The following is a 24,134-nucleotide window of genomic DNA, read 5'->3' on the forward strand; positions in this document are numbered from 1 at the left end:
CTCCGCATCTTGTGTATCAGCATCCCCACACTTCAAAACGATGGCAGGGGCACTTTAACTAAAACTTGTTGGATGACCTTTAGTTAAAGCATCCCTGCCACCATTTTGAAGTGCAGGGACACTGATACACAAGATGCTGCGGTGCTTTAATTACAACAGCTCTCCAAACCACTCTAATTAAAGCACCCCTACCCCTGGAACAGATGCAAAAATGCTCATGTGGTCTAATACTTTATTCCTGTACCATGTGGCACACACAGCGGATGGCTGCCTATGCAAAACCCCAGTGAAATGAATGGGGCCCCACACAGACAAAGAAGTCAGCTGCTGTGCTGGGCAGTACAGGATTAGACAAAATGTGGGGAAAAGAAAGCATCATCATCTCCATTTTATAGTTTGATAATTAAGAAATACATTGGCAGGAAATCTACTTCATCATCCCCAGTAGCCCAAACAATTATTTCTCCATGTAATCCACAAGATCTTCCCAAGTGGGTTGGAGAGAGCAGTTCAGCCTTCAGGTGTAATTATTCCTTAGTCCCTTTGCTTTGTTTTGGCCAGTGAGGGAGCAAGAAATTCCCAGAGAGGCAGTCATTTTCTAGCGTGGGGGTACATCTACACATGCTATTAATGAACAGTGAAGTTACTGCACATTAAAAAAGGAAAGGGTCTAGATGTGCCTTGACGTTGGGAGCAAATTCACTCCCAACCAGAGCAGGTGAGACCCAGGATGTTCCTGCCCACCTGTCCTGCTGTGCCCAATTACAGAAGCCAGAGGGAGCTCTAGGTCCCCCCAAGTGCCAGCCTGGGGCTGGCAATGGCAAAGGGCTGGTTCCCACCAGGCTGGGAGAGGTGTCCCTGTGGGGACACTTCCTGGCAGTTACAAGGGGATCAGGATGGTCCTGATCCCCCCGTGTGGCTGGGAGAAGTGTCCCCACCTGGTGGGGATGCTGCCTGGCAGCCACATGGGGATTGGGAAGGTTGTAATCCCCATGCAGCAGAGGAAAGTGTCTGGGGACACTTCCCCGGCCATGTGGGGATTGGGCCATCCTTATCCCCATGTGGCTGCCCCTAGCAGGAGAGGACACCTCTCCCTGCCACCAGACCTGATCCCTACTTGGCTGGGATGCAGTCCTGGCTGCCTCCCAGCCATGTGAGGGTCAGGAGGTCTTGATCCCCATGTGGTGGGGAGACAGCTGCCCCCATAGGCAGCAGAGCTTTGACCACATGGGACTTAGCCAGGCAGCAGTGGGTCCCCCGCTGCCTGGGCTGACTGGGAGCAAATTGCTCCTGGCCAGCATCTACACGTGCCCTAATGTGCAATTAATATACCACCTGTATTATCAGGTAGTAGACAAATGTGTGTTAGCCTATTTTACTGCACAGTAGCCTAGTGCATGGTTATGTAGTGACGCTTTACTGCACAGTAAATTAGTCTACTGCACAGTAAAGCATCTCGTGTAAACACACCCACTGGGTGTCTGTTTCACGTCTGCAGACTCTTAAGACAAGATGAATTTCTTTGATTTCCCCACACATTTTTCATTCACTCTTTGTTTCTAACATTTCCTTCCTATATAACAGAAACAACTCCCTCCAGAACCAATGGGTGTTTCATTCCAGAGTGATGTAACGTGGCATTCATCATAGTGCCGGTGAGTTAGACATCCAGGTTTAAATTCCCTGCAAAGCAATGCATTGGTCTGCCACTAAAGACTGAGAGAGCAGTAACTTTTTTTCAAAAAACTTTCATAAATATATTTTACAATTTGGCCTTAGTGCAAATGCACAACTGCCTCATTGACTCAATAGATTTAATTGCTCTCAAGGAGCTTTTATGGCCTATTGTCTCAATTATAAGTGAATTACATAGTCTCCAAGTACTTGCTCACTTTGCTTTCAAGGACAGTGAAAGATCAAGCTGAAGCAAGGAAATTAGACAAAAAAGATAGCATCGAAACTTTTCACCTTCTCAGTGGGAAAGTAAAGGGCATCAAGTCCAGTCCAAAACATTCGCAGATGACATATTTTATCTTTCCTGAAACCATTTAAAGCTCTGAAGCACACAAACTCAGAAGCTGTGTGCAAAAGACAAAAATCAGGTTTAATGTACTCATGGACAAGGAAAAAGATCATCGTGGATGAGGCAAGAAATAAAATTAAGAAGTATTACTTCCTGTGCTAAGTGATCTGACATGACAAATATCAACTGAGACTGGACAAATTATTGCTGAACAGTACTTCATGGATGTTAGGAACTAGAAGGGACCCCAAGGAGGTCACTCAAGACACAAGCTGTCACCCCAGATGGGACTTGAACCCACAATCCCTGGCTTAGGAAGCCAGTGCCTTATCCATTAGGCCACTGGGGCACTACACTAGCTTGTGGGGGCTCTCTATATTGTAAGAATAAAACTTCTTCTCTACCTAGAACAAGTTTCTGAAATCTCTAATATCCAGAACACCGCAGCACTCCTCAAGAAGGTTAAGCAAAAGCAAAAAGCACTGTGCAAGACACTGTACAATGATGGTTAAATAGCAATCCTACCTGAATACTGAGGAAACCTTCAAATTCTCCCAAGTCAAAGTCACTAAAACTTTCTCAAATTTGTATCCAAGTAAAGGGAAAATACTTACAGGGGAAGGGAAACAGACTGAACCAGATGATAACTACCTCAAAAAGGGCATTATAAGAAAGCAGAGAGCCTATAGGAAACAAAAAAGGGACTACTCACCAGGGATCCAGGGTTTCCATTTGACATGGAAAATCAGATTTTCTCCTTTAAAGGAAAAACTCCTAACCCAGAGCCCCCTAGACCTGCCAATGCCCCTCACTCCCAAGCCACAGCCCCCTCAGCCTTGAAGTTGCCCTCACTCCCAGCCCACAGCCCCCAACCCCGAGGCCCCACTGTGTGAAGAACGGGGGAATTTCTCCTTTAAAGGAGAAAAATGTGGGAAACTGGTTTCTCCTTGCAGCCTGGCAGAGTTCCAGCCTGCAAGGTGCTGCTTGGAGCTGGAGGCAGTGGAAAGCAGGGGGCAGGGGGCACCACATGCATGTGCACATGCACACATGCACGTGGCAACCAGGCACCTGTGGAGAGCAGCTCCTGCAGCTCCCTGCAGGTAAGTCTATGGGGGGGGCAGGGGGTCATAGGGGATGAGGCAGGGGGGCACAGGTGACATGGCAACGCGGCAGGGTGCGGCACATGGTGTCCCAGATTTCTGCACCCACAGTGGGGTGTGGGGCTGCAGCTGTGCCAGACCAGCTCTGGGCAGGGGTCGCCTCTGTGGTCCAGCAGGCAGGACCCAGCACAGGAGGGAGCGCTGCACCACATGGCCAAGGTGAGGCACCCCCCTGCCTGCCCAGCATCAGCAGAGGGCACAACTCCATGCTGTCACCTCCCTCCCATGCTGGGTCCTGCCCGCTGGCCTGCCGGGCTGCAGGCCCATGCCACGCACCCCACTGTGGCTGTCCTTCCCTGTACACCCACCCCCTTCCTCACACACGGCAGGACTAGAGGCTGGGAGTGAGGGGCAATGGCAGGGCTGTGGCTTGGGAGTGAGGGGCAAGAGCATCAGCATATCAGGGCTGCTCAGTGCCCCAAAGCTGCGGGGGAGCAGAGGGGACAGCCACAGCTGGACCCGCATCCTGGTGAGCAAAGGGTCGGGGGGTGCTCTGATTGTCCATGATAAAAAACCCAAAATCAAATGACAAAATTTATAGGTATTTAGAATTTATTTTATTATAATGATTGAGGCACTTGGTAGGCTTCCAAAATGCTTTAAAGTTGTAAATATATCAATAAAACATGGTGTTCAACTGATACCTGTATACAGATAGCGGGGTTCCACTAATTGTGGAAAAATGTGGACAATGGGTTAAAATACAACAGGGGTGTACTGAACGGAGATCATAGCAGCCTAACCTTTAATCCATTTTCTAGGCTAAGAAAAAGTGGTAGATTCTGTCCATCTGCACATCAGCAACAAAACTGATTAGTGTCACATGGGAAATTATTAGTTAAGCTGCAGAGGGAGACTATAGCACAGGAATTGTAAGGTGGGTGAGAAATTGGCTAAAATGTAGCAATGACAACAGGTGGTGTTGAGCGGAGCAATACAAGGCTGGAGGGGGATTTTTAGTGGAGTTCCTCAATGGTACCAATATTCATATTTTTACTAATTACCTTGTGCAAAAAATAGGTAAATGTTATGGAAACTTGCTTATAACACAGAGAGACAGGAGGCATCAATACTGGGCATCATCAGAACATACTGAAATCTGAAGCAATGGAAATGGAATGAAATTCAGCATTACAAAATGTAATACCCTGCAACTAGGGCTAACAACATGAACCAACAATATGATATAGCCATATAAAATATGCAAAAGCAATCTTAGAATGTAAAAACTAAGGTATTTGCAGGAAAGAGAGAAAAGTATTGATGTCAGTGTGCGAAGCCCCCCGAGACCTGCTCCAGAATTGCGTATGAAACTCTGGTCCTCCCTGTTCAAGAAGGACAAAGAATTCAGTCTGGAATAGGTATGGAGAAAGGGTACATGGATGGTCAGGGAAATTAAAAGCCATGTAAGACGTGGGCAGTAGACTCCCTTAAACAAGACAGACATAGAGAGCCTGGTTTGTTTAGTCTAAAATGAAGGCTGAAATGGGGTAGGATTTTTGTCTGGAGATACCCCAGGGTGGTAAATACCATAAAAAAGAGGGAAAGGCTCTATTCAAGCAGAACAACAATGTTGGTGCAAGGAGACAGGGATATGAACTGGCCATAAATAAATAAAGGCCGGAAATTATAATGAAGTTTCTAACCAGCAGAACAATACGGCTCTTGAAGAGCCTTTCAGCCAAGAGCACAGGCAAAAATCAGGCAAGGTGGGGATGGATCATTTTATAAAGGTGTAACTCTGCATATAGGTGTTTTTGATTGTGTGGTCTGGTACTAGAGCTCTGTTCCACTATGGATTTGCACACACTCATTGGGCATGCAGAGACAAAACCTTAAGAGCCGGTGTGTGCCTATACCCTGGTTTGGATCCCTAGAAATTGTTGTGTGGGGCACCAGAAGGCTCTGGGACAGTTGGGGAGTTGAGAAGAAAAGCTTCAGGGCTGGGACTGTAGAGACCAAAGAGGCCAGGGAGACTCCAGTGCAGTCCTGCTTCGGGGGCAGTCTTACTGGGCACTGTCTGGGGTGGAAGGGGGGAGGGGCACTTTAATTAGAATGGCCCTTGAGAGCTGCTCTAATTAAGGCACTCATAGCCTCTTATTATTCAGTCTCCTGAGCATCAAAATGCTGGTGGGGCGCTCCAACTAAAACTTGTTTGATGAGTTAAAGCAGACTCACTGCAATTTTGAAACGCAGGGATGCTCAATGCATGTGATCCAGAGGCTGCTAGAACGTGCTAATTAGCACACCCCAGCAGATTCCCAGCAGACTTGATTAATCGAGTCTGCTCCAATGCATGCTAATTAGCATGTGTCAGAGCAGAGGTCCGTCATGTGAATAGGTGCCCGCTGAGGCTAATAAACCCTTGCTGGTAGGAAGCAGCTGAAGCTGCCTTACCGATGAGACCCAGAGCTGACATCCCAGAGGGGCACACTCAGGGCTGACCCCAAGTGCCAGAGCAGCAGAGACCTCATTGATGCACCTCAGCTGCGCCACTGAGCAGCAAACATGGAGAAGCAACAGCAATCCTAAACGGTGTTCCCTAAGTGGCAGTGGCATCCCCGAATGGCAACCCTGAGCTGGAAGAGGCAGCGATCCTGGGATGTGGCAGAGGTCTGAGTGGCACTTGCCAAACCAGAAGCAGGAGATGACTTGGGAAGGTTTCAACATGCTCAATATTTGGGGTATTTGCTGTTTTGGAGTTATAACGTAATAATTATAATAGCCTATTATAGTGTAATAGTTGAAGGGGGGGATTAGATGAGGATTGATTCTTTTTATTATTTATTTTCCTGTAATAAACCATCCTATTTGTTCCAATTGCTTGTACTGTCCTCTTAGGTCCCTCAGTTAGGTAGGTTTTCCCAGATTGCTGGGTATGGGCTCGAGCCAACCCCTTCATCCTGCTCATATTTGAACCTGGCCCTTTTACTGCTACCAGAGCCTGCCAGAAGGATTACAAAAGCAATTATATGACATGGTAGGTTGCAAACTGGAACTGGACTTCATAACCCACCTCTGTGCTTGTATTGCCAGGAGATTACCAGGAGAGAAAGAACCTTAGACCCAAATATCTTGTGGGCAGTAACATAACTGAAAGATAATACTTGGTATGCAGCTAATAAAGTAGATAATGTCGACATGGATTTGTGCTGTGACCATGCTTAGTTGATCAGAAGCCCCGGTGTCTGCATTGCTTTAAAGGAAAGTCTTTCTTTAAGAGGCAGCTGGACCAGTTGTGTTGTGTGTGTGCACGTGTGCAAGGCTGAGCAGGTAAAACTCAGACACCGAATAAAGCAGACTTCTGGGAGACTCCTTGGCTCTGAGTGATTTCAGTAAGTACCAGGGTAACATTGATTTAGAAATGCCTCTGATTGGCAGAATGGAGCATTTACAAGTCCCAGAGTTTGAATTTTCTGAAGGTAGGGTATAAAACAAGAACGTTTACACGATGCTTCATTTCACCAGCAATGGGCACCTGAAAAAAAGAGAGGGGCAGGAAGCGCCTTGTTTCTAACCCGAGTTGGTTCTGAAGCATTTGATGTTTTGAATAGTTTTCATTTAACTCTTAGCGACGAGTCTCACTGTGACATCATCCTTGATGGATAAAGCACTTGGTGAAAATGAAATAAATCAGGTAAATGTTTTTTAAAAGAGTACAGAAAGAAGAAAAAAACCAGAGCAGCTGGTTATGGATGGGGAGGCTGAAGAGGCAGGTTTGCAATACTGCCAGCTTCGCCGAGTATCTGAGAGGAGACAAGATTGTGATTGAAATCCAGAGACGAAAAACTCAGAGACTCTCAGGCTGGGAAACCAAGAAGTAACCCTTGATAAAGCAAGTCAGCAGACAAAGGAAATCCATTTTTCCAGAATAAAGTTTGTGCAGGCTGCTCTGAAACTCTGCATGTGAGCATATCCAAAATAGTACAAGAAATATTAGAAGAAAAACGAGAGGCAATAAGGCATCCAGGTTCAAAATAAATAAGAACCAGATTGGGGAAATACATAGATTGTGGCAAACACAATCACAGTACTGCCTGGCATTTGCAAAAAAAAAAGATGTGAGAACTGCAGTGGATACATCACTTGGCCGGACTTCGCAAGGACCAGTCGAGTACGTACACGAATGCAGAAACGCCACCACCACCGGCTCCGAAGAGTTCTTCCTGAGTGCAATGGACAGTGACGCTGTAGAGGATGACTGGGTTATTGACCTGAAAAAACAAATGGGATGTTTTTTAATTTTAAATTGGACACAGGTGCACAAATCAATGTGCGCCAGAAATGGTGCTATAAGCACTGAAAGAAAAGCCACAGGCAGTAGAAGGTAAATGGATAAAATTCCAGGCTTACGGTGCTGAGCTTCTCCACACTAATGGAGCATATCAACTAAATGCAACTGGCAAACGACAAATTGAAAAAGATCTCACTCTTCGTAGCATCTGGGGGGAAAAAATAGCAATTATTGAATTAAAACTGTGCCAAGCCCTTAGTCTCATCAAACAGGTGCACTCACTGAAGGAACACGTGACTGTTGAGGAAGGTTTAAAACAGGCATCCCAGGTGCTAGGGAAACTAGCAGTCTACTGAACAGAGCGGAAACACCCCAGCAAGCCCCAGCAAAGTTCTTGTCTTAAGATACAAGCTAAGGAGTAGAAGAGCTGGCACAAGGGACGTACTCTGGTCATTGAGAGAAAAAAGGATGTGACCCCTGATTTGTGCGAGAATCCCAAATGTAAGAAATGGTTATGTACGAAACATAACGCTTGTCACTTTCTGCAAGACACAAATTTTAAGAGAGAAAAATGCAAAACTTTTTTTTTTTTTTTAGCCGTTAGAGCAGGAAAGCATTTGTGCAATGCTTTCTCTCGCTACCAGAGCACTCTACTCTCCAGCCAGTAGGTACTTAGAGGTAGGTTGTGGAGGGATAGCAGGCGCTGCTCTTGAAGTTGTGTCCTGGCCTTACTGGACTATGTATTGGACCAGAATCTACTCAGATGACTAGGCTATTGTATAAAAAAAAGCCCCAACCCCACCAACCCCACCTGTAGAAGAAGCTGACTGCCACAACCGCGTTTCGTGTTAAACGTGACCCAGGAGCAAGGGCGCCTGCGCCTTGTGTGCCAGAAGACCTGACCTCAACTGGCCTAGCAGCAGTCCTCTGTCTGCCTTCAGCCTTCACCGCATGCAGGTGTGGCTCGGTTTCATAATGAACTACCCCAGGTGAGGCTTGTGATTCCTTACCCTCCGGCAGATGTTGAGTAGCATACTGTAGCATTGGCTTATTCTTGCAGTCTTCAGAAGAAAAGCTTTTAGTGGGAGGATCTTCTGAGGACCGTTACTTGTGGAAAAGCTCTCATTTCAATCCAGCTTGTAAAACCTCAGTAGCATTCAGGATTGCTTGCTGTAGGTTCCACTAATGCATGTATAACTAAGGGCTCATTTGACTGATACGAATACATTTACTTTGAAATCTGTCACAGTATTGGCAGCCTAGCTTGATGTGCATTAACGTTCTCTGAGAGTGCTTTTGCATGTTGCCTTTGGAAAGGAGGATGCTAAGCGAACGTTTTCATGGAAAACATAAGTAACTGAAAATAAATTTACTGATGCCTCTCTATTCTTCCCATTAAAAAAATGCTAAATAATATAAAACATCATACCAAGATGTATGCAACTTACTTAACAAACACTATGTATCTATTAATATTTAATGAAAGTTGCCAACATACGGGGGTCTGAATGCAACTACTGCATGAATAGTTAAAGATCCTTATTTCTAAATTCCCTAATACCCCAGATGTGCCACCTTGGACAGGAAGACCGATATTCTGGCTTCACCAGTGGCTCAGGTCTTCACGGGGAGGGAGGGGCAAAAAGCCAGATAATAAAGTTTGTCAATCCTGTATTGCTGAAGCACTTGGAGGAAAAATTCTTCTTTACTCTTAGTGATGGGCAATCTAGTATCTAATCCTTAAATCTCTTAAAGATTACTGCGTCTCCTACACATATTTAGTCGGGCTGTGCGAAACAGCACATTTCATTTCAACTTCCATTTCACCATTTAGATGAAACAGTGTTTCATGTCAAATTTCATTCTGAAGCACTGTCCTGTTTCGTTTTGTCAAAACGGTTTCGACTCGTTTTGATGTTTCGCCCATAGGCTATAATGGGGAAGCACAAAACTGCCTATAACCTTGTCACTTCTTGCCTGATTTAGATGGAATTTGCAGGAATGGTAGCCCCTGCTGAGGCCATGAAGCCTGCCAGGTTTCAAGGAGATAAGTCCAGGGATTTATGGGAAACTGCACCTAAGGCTGCTGGCAAGCAAAACTTGTGACGTGTGACTTTGTGCGTGTGTTAAGGTGCATCGGGGTGAAAACTGCAGGGGTGGTGGCCCCTGCTGAGACCATGAAGCCTGCCACATTTCAAGGAGAGAGGTGCAGGGGTTTTGGGGAAACTGCACCTCAAACTGTTCAGAACAAAACTTGTGTCACTTGTAAGTGTGAAGGCACAGAGAAAGCCCAGTTCAAACAATGCTGCTTTTTATGCTGTTTTCCGTCCCTCCCCCAGAGCACCGGGATTGGAAGGGGCCTCAGGGAAGGATCACAGTCACTGGCCAGCTACACAGTCAGTGTCAGAGCAGTCCTTCCCCCTCCCTTTCCTTTGTTTCTCTTTAGCTGCAAGCAAGCCTAGCTTTGAAACTCGAAACATTTAAAAACTTTTGAAACTTTTCAGCTGCCCTCATTTCATTTCAAGGTTGCTTCAAAGCCTTTCATTTCATTTCAATTTTGCTGTTTCAAGCTTGAAACAAGTAAAAAAGAAACAGCCAGTGAAATTTCACACAGCCCCAGTATTTAGCAGTGCCTTATTCTATAAACAAACTCAGTAAATGCTCGAAGCAGGAGGATTCAGAAAAATCACCCAGAGCCCAGAAGTCTGACCAAGGCCTGCTCTTGTTTAGTGTTTCAGTTCCAGTCAGGATTTCTTAACACAAGGCTCAATACTAGACTCAACAGCCTCATGTCAGAGCCACTGAAAGATCTAGCTCTTCCCATCTCTCTTCTCTAGCTGGACACACCAATAGTAACAAATAATGATAACTTAAACCAGAATTCCAAACACTTATAATTAACCTTTTAAGTAAAACAAACTACTAATAATATTCTGCCTTTGAGGTGTCCCAAATTGTTTGGTAGACCTGCCTCAGACACCAGCACAGCCATTGTCAGGCTGTGGGATGTTAATTAGCTCTCGTTATTTCAGGTCATGGAACTCTGTTATTTCAACCTGCTATGGCTGTTCCCTCTTGCTTTGCAAGCAAGATACCTGGTCCAATGCCCCCTACTTACCCCATTTCTGGGATTTTGAAATGGATGTCACCCGTTTCTTTACAGTTTGGGTCTGCCTTGGTTGACCACCTCATACAACCCAGGGTCTTGAGATACCAGTGCATGGGAAGACTTAGTGCCATTTTCCATTACTTCCCAACAAAAGAATACACAACATCATTAATTATGAAATGGTTACAGTACCTAGGACTCCAAATCACGGTGAGTTTCTTTTATGTACCTGCAAGTCCCCACCAGCTCTGATATTCATATCTAAGAATCCAGGCAATCTCATTTTCAGTTTTCTTTTAAACAGAATGACAGCAGCTGGCTGCCCATGCTTAATGGATGCTGTTGTGTCACTAACAGTGCTCAGTATGGATCAGAGTACAGCCTTTTCCAGTAGATGCTTTATTATTCTGATACCAGTTGCCCATTGGATTGGGGAAAGTGGGAACTACTGGTTCTTCACTACAAATTGTTGATACTCACACACACTAAAAATCAGGCATTACTATGCTGGGAAGACAATGTCTAGTAATATCCATAAATGCCTACCAATTTTGCTGTAATCACAGAGAAGTCATAATCAGACTAGAAAAGGGGTATCAAACAGAGGTATCAAAAGTATGGCTTATGATTTTCCTTGCTATTGGATTTCTGATAATCCAAAAGTATGGATTATTGATATTCCTTCCTTCCTAGAAAGTACTGTGTGGTTGCTGATGCACAGTGGCATCCCCACGTCAAAAGAAGACAGGCACAGGTATCTTCCTCCAATAGCAAGCTGCACAGTAATGGGAGAGTGATGATAGAGGCAAGTGCTAGTGATTACCAGAAGTCCTAGTTATGGACATATATGGAGGCAATGATTGTATGATGGTGGCTACAACTTTTTTTGGAAAGGAATCACCAAAAAAGATAGACACATCCACAGTGTTGGCTTTGCTATCGAGACCAAGATTGGCATGTTGGTAGTATCAACAAGTGTTTTATGACTCTTTGTCTTCAGCTGACCAACAGACAACATTCAACCATCATTAATGCATACACCCTGACATATGATGCAGATGAAAAAACAAAATAATTTTATTTTAAACTTGACCAAGTTCTGTCATATGTCCCCCCCGCAAAAATAAGTTAATTTTTCCTGGTTATTTTAGTGCTAAAGTGGGCAAGGACTCTGAGCTATGAAAAGGAGCACTTGGAGAAGGAGGCATGGGGAGCGTCAATTCAACTGGAAAGTTTCTCATCAACACAAGCTCCTTATTCCACCAAACCAACAAATGGAAGACATCATGGAGACACCCCACTCAAAACACTGCACCTTATTGATTATGTCGTAGTGCATGCCCAGGACCATCACAATGTATGTATCACCAGAGCTATGACCAGCACAGATGACTGGTGGATGGATGGATTGTTTGATATGATGTGAACAAAAGAAGCAGCCAAGAAAGAGATTCAATATCAAGTGCTTGAAAGACCCTGCTAAAAGTGATCATCTTCAACAGTGCCTCAGTGAGAAACTCTCTGACTTCCCTGATGATCTTGATGTCATTCTTCTTTGGAAGATCCTCTCATTGACAGAAAAAGGAGAGCCTTCAAATCTTAGCAGAACGGTATCAGCTCCAAACAGAAGCAAGACCCTTACTACCACAGTAGCAAAGTTGCCGTCAAAAATGACGGGTGGGCGGCAGGGATGGAGTGCCACCACCCACTGCCCCATGCTGCCACCACTATGCATACAACCCCATGCAACACTCTCCACTTCCCCTCCCTGGCTCTGTGGCTGGCCCTGTGCACCCCCCCCCGACACACAGCCACATGTCATACACTCACCCAACCACACACCACACACATGCAACCAGCCACATGCCACACACACAGCCACATGCCACAGAAACATGCACTCACCCAGCCACACACACACCCAGACATACACCACACCCACCAGGTCACATGCCACACACGTAGCCACCCACCCAGACACACACACACACACACGGAGTCACATGCCACACACACACCCAACCACACACACACACAATCACACAATCAGCCACATGCCATACTCACCAAGCCACACACCACACACACACCCAGATACACGCCACACACACACCCAGCCACCCACCCAGCTACACACACACACACACACACACAGCCACCCACCCAGCCATGTGCCACACACCCCCATCCACCTGCATGCCTCACCCCACCCTGTGCGCCCCACCGCCCACAGCCAGCAGGTGCTCCCAGTGCAGGGGTGGGGGGCATGGCACATGGCTATAGGGTGCCACTCGGGGAGCATACACCGGGGGTGTGCTCTGCCCTGAAGCCATGTACTGCATTTGGTGTGCACTGCCCATGCCCCCCTGCCCACTCCCCTCATGAGACCCTGCAGCCATGTTCCCCGCACCCCAAACCAGGAGCACCTGCCATCTGTGGGGAGCAAGGCATGTTGGGGGGGGCGGGGTGCATAGCTGTAGGGTGCTGTGCAGGGAAGAGGCACCTAGGGAAGGGATCCGCTGCCTGTAGCATGCAGGGCGCAATGTGCCCCGCACACCCGCTCCCTGTGCAGCACCCTGCAACTGTGAGCTAGGTCCCCCCATGCGGGGAGCACCCTCTGGCTGTGGGCTGCAGAAGGGGCATCGCACGGGCGAGTGGATGCATGGCCACAGGCAGCAAGCAGCACCCACGAACTGCACCCCTCACACTTGCTGCCAACGTGGCATCCTGAGGCCGTGTGCCATTTCCCTCTGTGTTTTGGTGCTCCTGGGGTGGTGGTGGTGGGGAGGGTGGCATGTGAGGGGGTCATGGCACATGGCTGCAACGTGCTGCACGGGGACCTTGCATGGGGGGCATGCCCTGCCCTGAGGCCATGTGCTGCATTCAGCGGGCACCGCCCCTCCCCACAGTCGCAAGCCATACCCCCTAATGGCCGGTCCCCACACCCCACAGCGGGGAGCACATCCTGGCCCCATGCTCTTCCACCCCCACCTCCACTTCCACCTGTTTGTCTGTCTGTCCTAAGGCTCCAGGCGTGCATGCATATTTGACCCGGAGCATTAGGGACAGACAGACAGAAGTGGTAAGCCTTTTATGATATTAGAATTAAAGCCATGACCCAATGTGTGAGGAAAATTCAAGAGTGAAAGTATAAGTCATGGGAAGACAAAGCAAAAGAGGTGCAATTTTTTTCTGACAGCCATAACACGCATAGTTTCTTCAGTGCAACCAAAGCTATTTCTAAGCCAAATACACAAGGAGCTAGTCCTCTGAGGTCCAAGGTTGAAACACTCTTGAAAAACAGCTCTATCATCAATGCACACTGGAAGGAGCCTTTTCAAGAGTTCCTGAACTGAGACTAATGTCAAAGGCAACACTGTCAATGCCATTTCACAACCCCCCATTAAGGACTACCTTTTAGAGAGTAGTCATCGGGAGGCCTTGAAAGCTATTTAGCAGATGAAGAACAACAAGGCTTGTGGTCCTGATGAAATACCAGCTAAAATTCATAAGCAAGATGGAAGAAACTACTCACACCAACCACACATTGTTATGAAAATCTGGAACTATGAACAGATTCCCAGTGACTTAAGAAATGCCAGAATCATTACTATATTCCAGGGAAGAGATAGATTGAATTGCAGCAGGTATTGTGGTACTGCACTCCTGCCCATGGCTGGGAAGATCCTTACCTACATTCTTTTCAATAAACTCACTTTCCTCACTGAGAAGATTCTACCGAGTCCCAATGTGGTTTCAAACCATCAGATCAATATGTATTATCTGTGTTTATTGACAGCTGCAGAAAAAGTGCTTCGAGCAACACCGAGATTTTTAAATGCCCTTCGTTGACCTAGGCCTTTAATTCAATCAGTAGAGGGGCCCTATGTAAAATTCTACTGAGACTGGGATACCTGCCGAAATTTGTTACCATCATCAGAATTCTTCATGGGAATATAATAGCAACCATCCTAAGCAATGGCTCAGAAACAAACCCCTTCACTTTTAGAACTGGAGTCAAGCAAGGATGTGTGATTGCACCAACACTCTTTTCCATCTATATCACAGCTATTCCTCATCTCAATACTGATAGACTTCTATATGGAGTCTGTATCCAGTATCACATGGACAGGAGTCTCTTTAGCATCAACCAGCTGCATTCCAAATACAAGATAATCAACACCTCTGTTACTGATCTTCAATATGCTAATGATTGTGTCATGTGTGCCCACTCAGTTGAAGAGCTCCAAGTCACTCTTGACTGCTTCTGTAAAACACATGAACTGCTTGGAGTCACTGTCAATGTCATGAAAACTAACTTATTTTACCATCCCCTCCAAACCAACCAAATGCTCCTCCATATATTGCAATTAGAGGGCAATCCTTGGGGAATGCTGAACATTTCTTCTACCTGGCTAGCCAGCCCTCCTAAAAACAAAACACAGAGGATGATATTCAACACTGTCCAAAGGCAGCACTGGAAGATGTTATGCATCTCTGAAATCACGTCTTCAGTGATCATGACCTGAGGACCAAGACAAATACCTTGTCTACCAGGCTGTTGTCATCTCTACCAGGTTGTATGGGTGTGGAACTTAGATAACATATTGGAAATAGCTTGAAAGCTTACCATCAATGATGTCCTCAGAAAATCTTCTATATCAACTGGATGGACAGTAAAATGAATGCCAGCATTCTGGCTCAAGTAAAAATTGCCAGTATTGAAGTCATGCTTATATGGCACAAACTCTGTTGGACAGGATGTCATAAGGATGTCTGACAACCGGCTTCCAAAACATGTCCTATACTTCCAACTCACTAATGGTCATCATCCTGGTTGCACTAAACGACTACGACTTAGTGGGGCTGACGGAAACCTGGTGGGATCCATCCCACGACTGGGCGGTACATATTGAGGGCTATAGATTGTACAGAAAGGACAGAGTGGGGAAAAGGGGGGGAGGGGTTGCGCTCTATGTTAAGGAGCAATATACATCAACCCTCATCAAGACAGAATCAAAGGATGAGGAAGTAGAAGGACTGTGGGTTAGGCTACATGGGGGGCAAGGAGAAAAGGATTTGGTGGTAGGGGTCTGCTACAGACCCCCACATCAAGGGGAAGAAATAGATTTGGGGCTCCTGAGGCAACTCTCAGAGACCATAAAAGCTAAAGAGGCGGTGGTCATGGGGGACCTAAACTACCCGGACATCTGCTGGGAGACACAGACGGCAAAGTCCCACCGCTCACGCAGGTTTCTAACCTGTGTACAGGACCTCCACCTGACGCAGGAGGTACATGGTCCCACTAGGGGGAATGCCTTACTGGATCTGGTATTGGCAACGGGGGATGACATAGTAGGGGACCTACAGATCGGCAGCCATCTGGGGGACAGTGATCACCTAAAAGTACAATTCAACATAAGGCGTCGAGTGGGTAAGGTAACCAGTAGGGTGAACGTGCTGGACTTTAGGAAAGCTGATTTCAGCAAACTCAGGCGATTAGTGAAGGATGCACTGCAGAGTAGTAGTTTTGAAACGATGGGAGCCCAAGAAGGGTGGCTGTGCCTTAAGGAAGCTCTCCTTCTCGCACAAAGCGAGACGATCCCCGTGCGAGGTAAAAGAGGGAAAGGGGCCAGGAGGCTTCCCTGGCTGACCAGAGAAATCCTGGGCAGACTAAGGGCCAAAAGGGGAGCACATAAAAAGTGGAAACAGGGAGAGATCACCAAAGAGGAATATACCTCTTCTGCTTGTGCTTGTAGGGAGGCAGTTAGACAGGCCAAAGCTACCATGGAGCTGAGGATGGCAACCCAAGTAAAAGACAATAAGAAATTGTTTTTTAGATATATAGGGAGTAAAAGGAAGGCCCAGGGAGGAATAGGACCCCTGCTAAATGGGCAGAAACAATTGGTGACGGACAGAGGGGACAAGGCTGAACTCCTCAACGAGTTCTTCGCCTCAGTGTTCCTAAGTGAGAGGCATGACAAGTCTCTCACTGGGAGTGTAGGGAGGCAGCAGCAAGGCACCAGACTTCCATGCGTGGACCCTGAGGTGGTGCAGGGTCACTTGGAGGAACTGGATGCCTTTAAGTCGGCAGGCCCGGATGAGCTCCATCCGAGGGTACTGAAGGCACTGGCCGACATCATTGCAGAGCCACTGGCGGGAATATTTGAACGCTCGTGGCGCACGGGTCAAGTCCCGGAGGACTGGAAAAGGGCCAATGTGGTTCCCATTTTCAAGAAGGGGAGGAAGGAGGACCCGGGTAACTATAGGCCAGTCAGTCTCACCTCCATCCTTGGCAAAATCTTTGAGAAAATTATCAAGGCTCACATTTGTGAGAACCCGGCAGGACAAATTATGCTGAGGGGAAACCAGCACGGGTTCGTGGCAGGTAGATCGTGCCTGACCAATCTAGTCTCTTTTTATGACCAGGTCACAAAACGCCTCGACGCAGGAGGAGGGGTGGATGTCGTATACTTGGACTTCAGGAAGGCCTTTGACACGGTATCCCACCCCATACTGGTGAACAAGTTAAGGGGCTGTGACTTGGATGACTGCACAGTCCGGTGGGTGGAGAATTGGCTGGAGGGTCGCACCCAGAGAGTTGTGGTGGATGGGTCGGTTTCGACCTGGAAGAGTGTGGGCAGTGGGGTCCCGCAGGGCTCGGTGCTTGGACCGATACTCTTTAATGTCTTCATCAGCGACTTGGACGAGGGGGTGAAATGTACTCTGTCCAAGTTTGCAGATGACACTAAGCTATGGGGCGAAGTGGACACGCCGGAGGGCAGGGAACAGCTGCAAGCAGACCTGGACAGGTTAGACAAGTGTGCAGAAAACAACAGAATGCAGTTCAACAAGGAGAAATGCAAAGTGCTGCATCTAGGGAGGAAAAATGTCCAGCGCACCTACAGCCTAGGAAATGACCTGCTGGGTGGCACGGAAGTGGAAAGGGATCTTGGAGTCCTAGTAGACTCCAAGATGAACATGAGTCGGCAGTGTGACGAAACCATCAGAAAAGCCAATGGCACTTTATCGTGCATCAGCAGATGCATGACAAATAGGTCCAAGGAGGTGATACTTCCCCTCTATCGGGCGCTGGTCAGACCGCAGCTGGAGTACTGCGTGCAATTCTGGGCGCCGCACTTCAAGAAAGATGCGGATAACCTGGAGAGGGTCCAGAGAAGGGCCACTCGTATGGTTAAGGGCCTGCAGGCCAAGCCCTATGAGGAGAGACTAGAGAAACTGGACCTTTTCAGCCTCCGCAAGAGAAGGTTGAGAGGCGACCTGGTGGCTGCCTATAAGTTCGTCAGGGGGGCACAGAAGGGAATTGGTGAGTATTTATTCACCAAGGCGCCCCCGGGGGTTACAAGAAATAATGGCCACAAGCTGGAGGAGAGCAGATTTAGATTAGATATTAGGAGGAACTTCTTCACAGTTCGAGTGGCCAAGGTCTGGAACGGGCTCCCAAGGGAGGTGGTGCTCTCCCCTACCCTGGGGGTATTCAAGAGAAGGTTGGATGTGTATCTAGCTGGGGTAATGTAGGCCCAGCACTCTTTCCTGCTTATGCAGGGGGTCGGACTCGATGATCTATTGAGGTCCCTTCCGACCCTAGCACCTATGAATCTATGAATCTATGAATCACTCCCGAGGTGGGCAAAAAAGGAGAAAGCCAATCTGAAGAAATGTTATATTAACATCAATACCTGGTGCTTGTAGAAGAAGTCATTGATCATTTTGAGCAAACTTACCTCACTATGGAGGCAGATAGATGAGAGAGACAAAGAGAAAGAACTGTGAGCTGACATGGCCAGGATCTACTCCATCCTCCCAGAACTATTTGCCAGGTCTGCAGTCACAAATGCAGATCTCACATGGGCCTCCTCAGTCATCTGCAGACTCACCGATGACTCCCCTGTTTACTGGAAGACTGTCCTCTTTGTATTGACATCTGCTGCCACTTCTGCCACCAACTTTGCTCCAAAAACTTTGCCCTGTATTTTTGACAGATGTGATAAGTCTTCAGAACTTCCTCAGTGTAGCTCTTTGCTTGATGCCAGTATAATCTATAGCTGGCCTTTCTATTAGATTTTTTTTTCAATTCCTTATGACACGCATGTGTTCTAACATAATACTTTTGATAACATGTTAGAAATTACCATTCTGGGGCATCCTATACCAGGAGCTGCCACATCATATAAGAACTGGTTCCAAGGTGGTGTGAATGTTCCCCTGGCGTTAGGCATGTAAACTCTTCTATCAATAATCAGAGTAGTCAGTCCCTTAAAGCAAATGGCAAGGGTGGGAGTGCAATGGCTACAGCACTTACATGGGCAGTAGGAGAGAAGGACTGAAGTGCCTTCTCTGTCTCAGGCAATTTAAAACCAGGTTATAGTCTATTTTTTATGCCAGAAAGACAATGAGCGAGTGAAAACGACCCTCACTTTGGGGACGGGGGTGACCTGCATTCTAGTTTCCTGCTCCAATGAATATTTTAGCAAAGTGGAAGAGCTCCCTCAAAAGTGACTGAGTGGCCTACTCAGAATAGCATTAGATATGTCTACACTGTAGTGTCACGCTGCTGCACTGCCAGGGAAACAGGCCCTGCCTGCCCACTCTGGCTTCAGAAATGAAGGAATAAGGATGCCCAGAGGGTGCTCTAACCTGCTGCTCTTAATCACACTGGAAACTCTGGTCTGAAGCATGATCCTGGGTACACCTCCAGGGTGTCCTCACCATCTCATATTCAGGATCAGCATGCATAGAGTTGGAGCATGTAGACAGAGTTTATTTCCTGGCGGTGTGACTGAGTGCTGTCCTACTGCAGTCTAGACCTACCCTGAGAGCCTTGTGGGTGCAGCATTTTCCTTAGAGGTGAGGAAAATGAATTCATGTCCTTTCATGTAGAGAAGGACATTGAGCCTATTGCTTATAAGTAGTGCATGTTGTACACAGGATCATCAGCAGGGGCTGAGGGAATGTAGGCACTTACCAGGCTCAGTAAAGGTTGTGTGAATACCACTGATCCTTAGAGGCATCAAATGAAGCATTTATGACCCTAAATCACCTTAACGAATCTATTCATGTGCACAAAGCAAGGACTAGATCTACAAAACTCAGGCATCCACTTACTACCCAGGTAGGGTCTTAGTCTGAATCATAGATTCACAAAACCTCCAGTCAAGCACTGCCTAACTTTGGAGGCACTTACAGTACTGGGGTGCCTAAAAGCATAAGCAGATTAATGTATGGGGCAATGGGTCCTGGCCCCTGGGGCCCCTGCCTCAGTGTGGACAAAACCATACTGTGGGATCATGCCAACATGGTGCATGCTGGCCAGCGGCATCTGTACTTGGACCAGTACTCTTTAGTATATTTATAAACGATCTGGACTCTGATATCAGAAGTGGACTGGCTAAATTCACTGATGACACTGAGTTATGGGGAAGTCACACTAGAGGATAGGCCGGTGATTCAGGGTGACCTGGACAAGTTTGCAAGGTGGGCAGACCAAAATCTGATGGCATTCAACACTGAGAAATACAAGGTGCTCCACCTCAGGGGGGAAAAAATCCACATCACATCTATAGGTTTGGCAATACTACACTGCTAGCACCACGACCAAAAGGGGCTGGGGGGCATGATTAACCACAAGATGAACATGACCCACCAGTGCAATGCCACAGCCGGCAAAGCAAACAAAACCCTGGCTTGTATCTATTGATCCATCTCAAACAAAACCCAGAAAGTCATCCTCCCACTGTACTTGGCCTCGGTGAGGCCGCAGCTGGAGTACCACGTCCAGTTCTGGGCTCTGCACTTCAGGAAGGATGTGGAGAAGCTTGAGAGAGTCCAGAGGAGAGCCATGCGCATGATCAGAGGGCAAGAATCAAGTCTTATGAGGAAAGGCTGAGAGGCATGGGACTCTTTAGCCTGGAAAAGCGAAGGCTCAGGGGGGATTTGGGGGTGGTCTATAAAAATATTAGCGGTGTGCACCAGGAACTGGGAGAATGTCTGCTCACCAAGACACCCCAAGGGAAGACAAGGTCTAACAGTCACAAACTCCAGGAAGAGCATTTTAGACTGGACATAAAGAAAAACTTCTTTACCATCCGAGTTCCCAAAGTCTGGAACAGACTCCCCCCAGAAGTGGTGCAAGCACCTACTCTGGACAACTTTAAGGCATGTTTGGATGCTTACCTTGCTGGGATCATTTGACCCCACCAGATTTCTTGCCCCTTGGGTGGGGGGCTGGACTCAATGATCTTGCTAGGTCCCTTCCAGCCCTAGTGTCTATGAAATCTATGAAAACCGGCAGCTGGACCAGGCTCGGTGTGCACAATGCAGCGGGCTGTGGCTGCCAGGTGCTATTTACCAGGAGCTGCTGCAGATGGATTAAGCCACGACAAGGCAAGGAGCCACCCCCAGAGCTCAGTCCGTGCTGGATGTACCCAGAAGGCAGTGGCTCCACACCCATGGTGCTGGCTGTAGCATGGATCTGTGGGCAGGGACAGCTGCAGCGCCTGCCCCATGCCTGGGGGCAGCCCGTCTTGCTCCGGCCACTGCTCCAGCTGCTCTGGCTGGGGATGGAGCCCATGACTGCAGGGCAAGGCACAGGTAGGGAAGGGGCCCTCCCCAATTAATCTTAATCCGCCCCTGCCTAAAAGTCTCCTTCTGAGCAGGCCAATATCTATCAAAGTCCTATGAGGGTGAACAGCCAGATGCATGAGCCCTACTGGGGGAGTCTACAAATTAGCCATCCCCCTGCAATCCTTCCCAACCTTGCCTGATCTGGGAGGTGCTCGGCGCTCACCTAGCAGGTGGAACGCAGCCCAAGTGAGAGTGGTTCTCAAGCCCTCCATGGGATCCTTGTGATTTTATTAGTCCAGAAAGGAGGACAGGGAGCAAGTATGAGTATCTACAATTTTGCCATTAGGACTCTCTTAAGAGCAGGAGACCTGCCTTTCGGATCCGCCACAGCTCAGTGCTTTAGCCACCAAGTTGGGCCAGAAGCATGCTCTCTCTCTCTTCCTTTGATACAATGACATTTAATTAATCCATGCAATGGGCTTCAGGCAGAGGGGCCAGAGTGCCTAATCTGTCCCACAGCCTGGTACTTCCAGCGTTCACCTGGGAGGTGGAAATGCAGGTTCCCGTGCAAAGAAAGAGAAGTCAACTCGAGTCTCCCATATCCTGGCTGAGTACGCTAACCATTCAGATATTGGATGAACTGCTCCCTCCTCTGGCTCTGTTTTAAGAGAAAGCTGCACATATCTGACTCTGGAAAGAGATTCAGGATTGTAAGCACCAGTCAGAGATGGGCATCTCTCTGCAGCTTAAGGGGCCCATGTACTGGAGGGAGTCAGGGCATGAAAAATACCCGTCCTCAGCATTTCCTGTTGGCTTGCTTGGGCATTTCCACACTCAGCTTGCTGTCTTTTGTAGATGTCTTTAGACAAGTCAGTCTTCCTAACCATTATACAGGTAGCCCACAAGCCTCTCCTACATTGTAAAGGACCTAAATAAAGTCCTGCAACATTCAGGGTTCAGACTATTAAGTCCTTTTTGAATGTAGCCTGAAGCCTGCAACATAGGTGGGAATACGTGCAAGAAGAACAGGACCTCTCTTGCTCCTGTATGCAGTGCTATATGTATAAGAGTACTGTACAAGAGAGAAAATCTGCCCAAAAAATTACAGCAGAAGCGGTTTCCCAAACAACGTATTCTCTTAACTGCAAAAGCAGGGAGCTACATCTGTGTTCCTTGTCCCGAGACCCTTTCTCCCAGGGTGAGTTCAGATACTTTGGTGTCAGGTATCTTATAAAAAAAATCAGGCAGACTTTGCCATAAAGAGACAGACTGAAATGACTATTTGCATGAGCACAGGTGCTACTGGCTAGTAACACTTGCAGGCTTGCTTGAGTGTATAACACTACAATCAGGTGTAGAACAATAAAATAGGATGCCATTCCACGTAACGTAGCACAGAGAACCAGACGATCTCGACAGCTAGAACAACAGGATGAAACAGGCCTGTACAGTATTTTTAGAGCAGAGGAGGATTTGAATACTGATCACTTAACCCTGTCAAACCTCTAATAACTTCCCTCCTCTGTTTTAGCTTGTTCAGTATAACACAACACTAAAAGCTCCAGGATCACTACATGTTTGCATTTTGCATGTAGCTTATTCTTGGATTAGCCACTGGGTTGTGCTATTACTCTATATTCTGCATGCTCTTTTCTTACACGCCACCGTCCAATACATTATTCAATAGAATGAATGTTGCTAGTGGCAGACTTAAATTGTACAATGTCATAAGAAAATAGTCAATAATTAATGTCACAACAGCAAATAATGAGCTGAAGTTGAGCTCAATTATAATATTTTTTGGCCTGTTGTGCATCTGAAGCAGCATTCTGTAAACCAACTTTGTGCTGGATCAAAATTGTTTATAGACTTCTTGCAAGTAGTCAATGATACAGATCACTTGTAATTGAATGCTGCAACCCAGCTACTAGCTTGTCTGTAACCAGATGGCCACATCTGTAACAGGTAAATTTAATACATAGGTTGAGCTATTATTTAAAAATCCTGTAACAGTGCATAACCTACGTGTATTTTTTTACCTTATCATTTCTTGTAACTGAAACCATTCACAGAGTACCTGGCTTTACCTTTCTACTGCATGGGCTTGGTTGGTTAAAGCTCCTATACCAGACAAGCATGCAGCAGTCAATACATTGAAATATTAATATTTCATACGGAGCCAGAAAACAAGCACGTGGAAGCAATGCACTCTACTGGGACAGCCTTCTTAATTTCATTTTGATGTTCAAGTTTGCTCTCCGCGTTGCCAGATTTTCCGTTAGGCCCAACTGCTGAATAAGGCAATATAAAATTCCATAGTCCCGCTCTTGGCCTTTTTTTAAGCCACTTGATCTGAGAAGTTTTGTTCCAGAAGAAAACACTGAAACTGAAGTGCATCAATAAGGGTACTTGTACTTCATAGATATCATAGATTTCATAGACATCAGGGCTGGAAGGGACCTCGGGAGATCATCGGGTCCAGCCCCCTGCCCAAAGGGCAGGAAGTCAGCTGGGGTCATAGGATCCCAGCAAGATAAGCATCCAATATACTCTTGAAGGTGTTCAATGTAGGTGGTTGAACCCAATAAAGCCCACAGTACCTAAAGCAGGGGTGTCAACCTTACAGTATGCAGGCTGGATCCAGCCCACAGAGCCATGTCACGTGGCCTGAAAGCTTGTAGAGGTGCTGGGAATTTGAAGGCAGGGCCCACAGCCAAAATCTGGGGGATAGAGCCCTTGTTCGGTAGCAAGGGGCAAATGACAGCTGTTTCCCCCTTGGCCATCATCACCACTCTCCCTGCTACCTCTGCATCTGGATCCAGCCCTAAAGAAGCCTTGCAGTCCAGATCTGGCTTGGGGGTCAGGGTGAATTTGGCCGCTCTGCTCTAGAGATACTGGCTATATTTGATTACTATTACACCCATGCAACCCGTTGATTCTGAAATACTGCACCAAAGCTTGCAGTAGACCCAATTGACTTAGAAAACAACTAAGGGAGACGCGACAACTCAGGTATTCTTATTC

The 24,134-nt window shown here is 47.0% G+C and overlaps 1 non-coding gene and 1 pseudogene across 1 annotated transcript; both read right to left on the bottom strand.

The window, feature by feature from the left end:
• Nucleotides 1-2,299: 2,299 nt before the first annotated feature.
• TRNAR-CCU (transfer RNA arginine (anticodon CCU)) lies at nucleotides 2,300-2,372 on the bottom strand. Its single transcript has one exon. It is a non-coding gene; the product is annotated as a tRNA-Arg (tRNA).
• A 4,893-nt stretch (nucleotides 2,373-7,265) lies between these two features.
• The window catches only part of LOC149869659 (uncharacterized), a 168,779-nt pseudogene continuing 151,910 nt past the window's right edge, over nucleotides 7,266-24,134 (bottom strand).

Source organism: Crocodylus siamensis, chromosome 3 (assembly GCF_052110815.1).
Source record: "Crocodylus siamensis isolate JL-2025a chromosome 3, ASM5211081v1, whole genome shotgun sequence".
Taxonomy (NCBI): domain Eukaryota; kingdom Metazoa; phylum Chordata; order Crocodylia; family Crocodylidae; genus Crocodylus; species Crocodylus siamensis.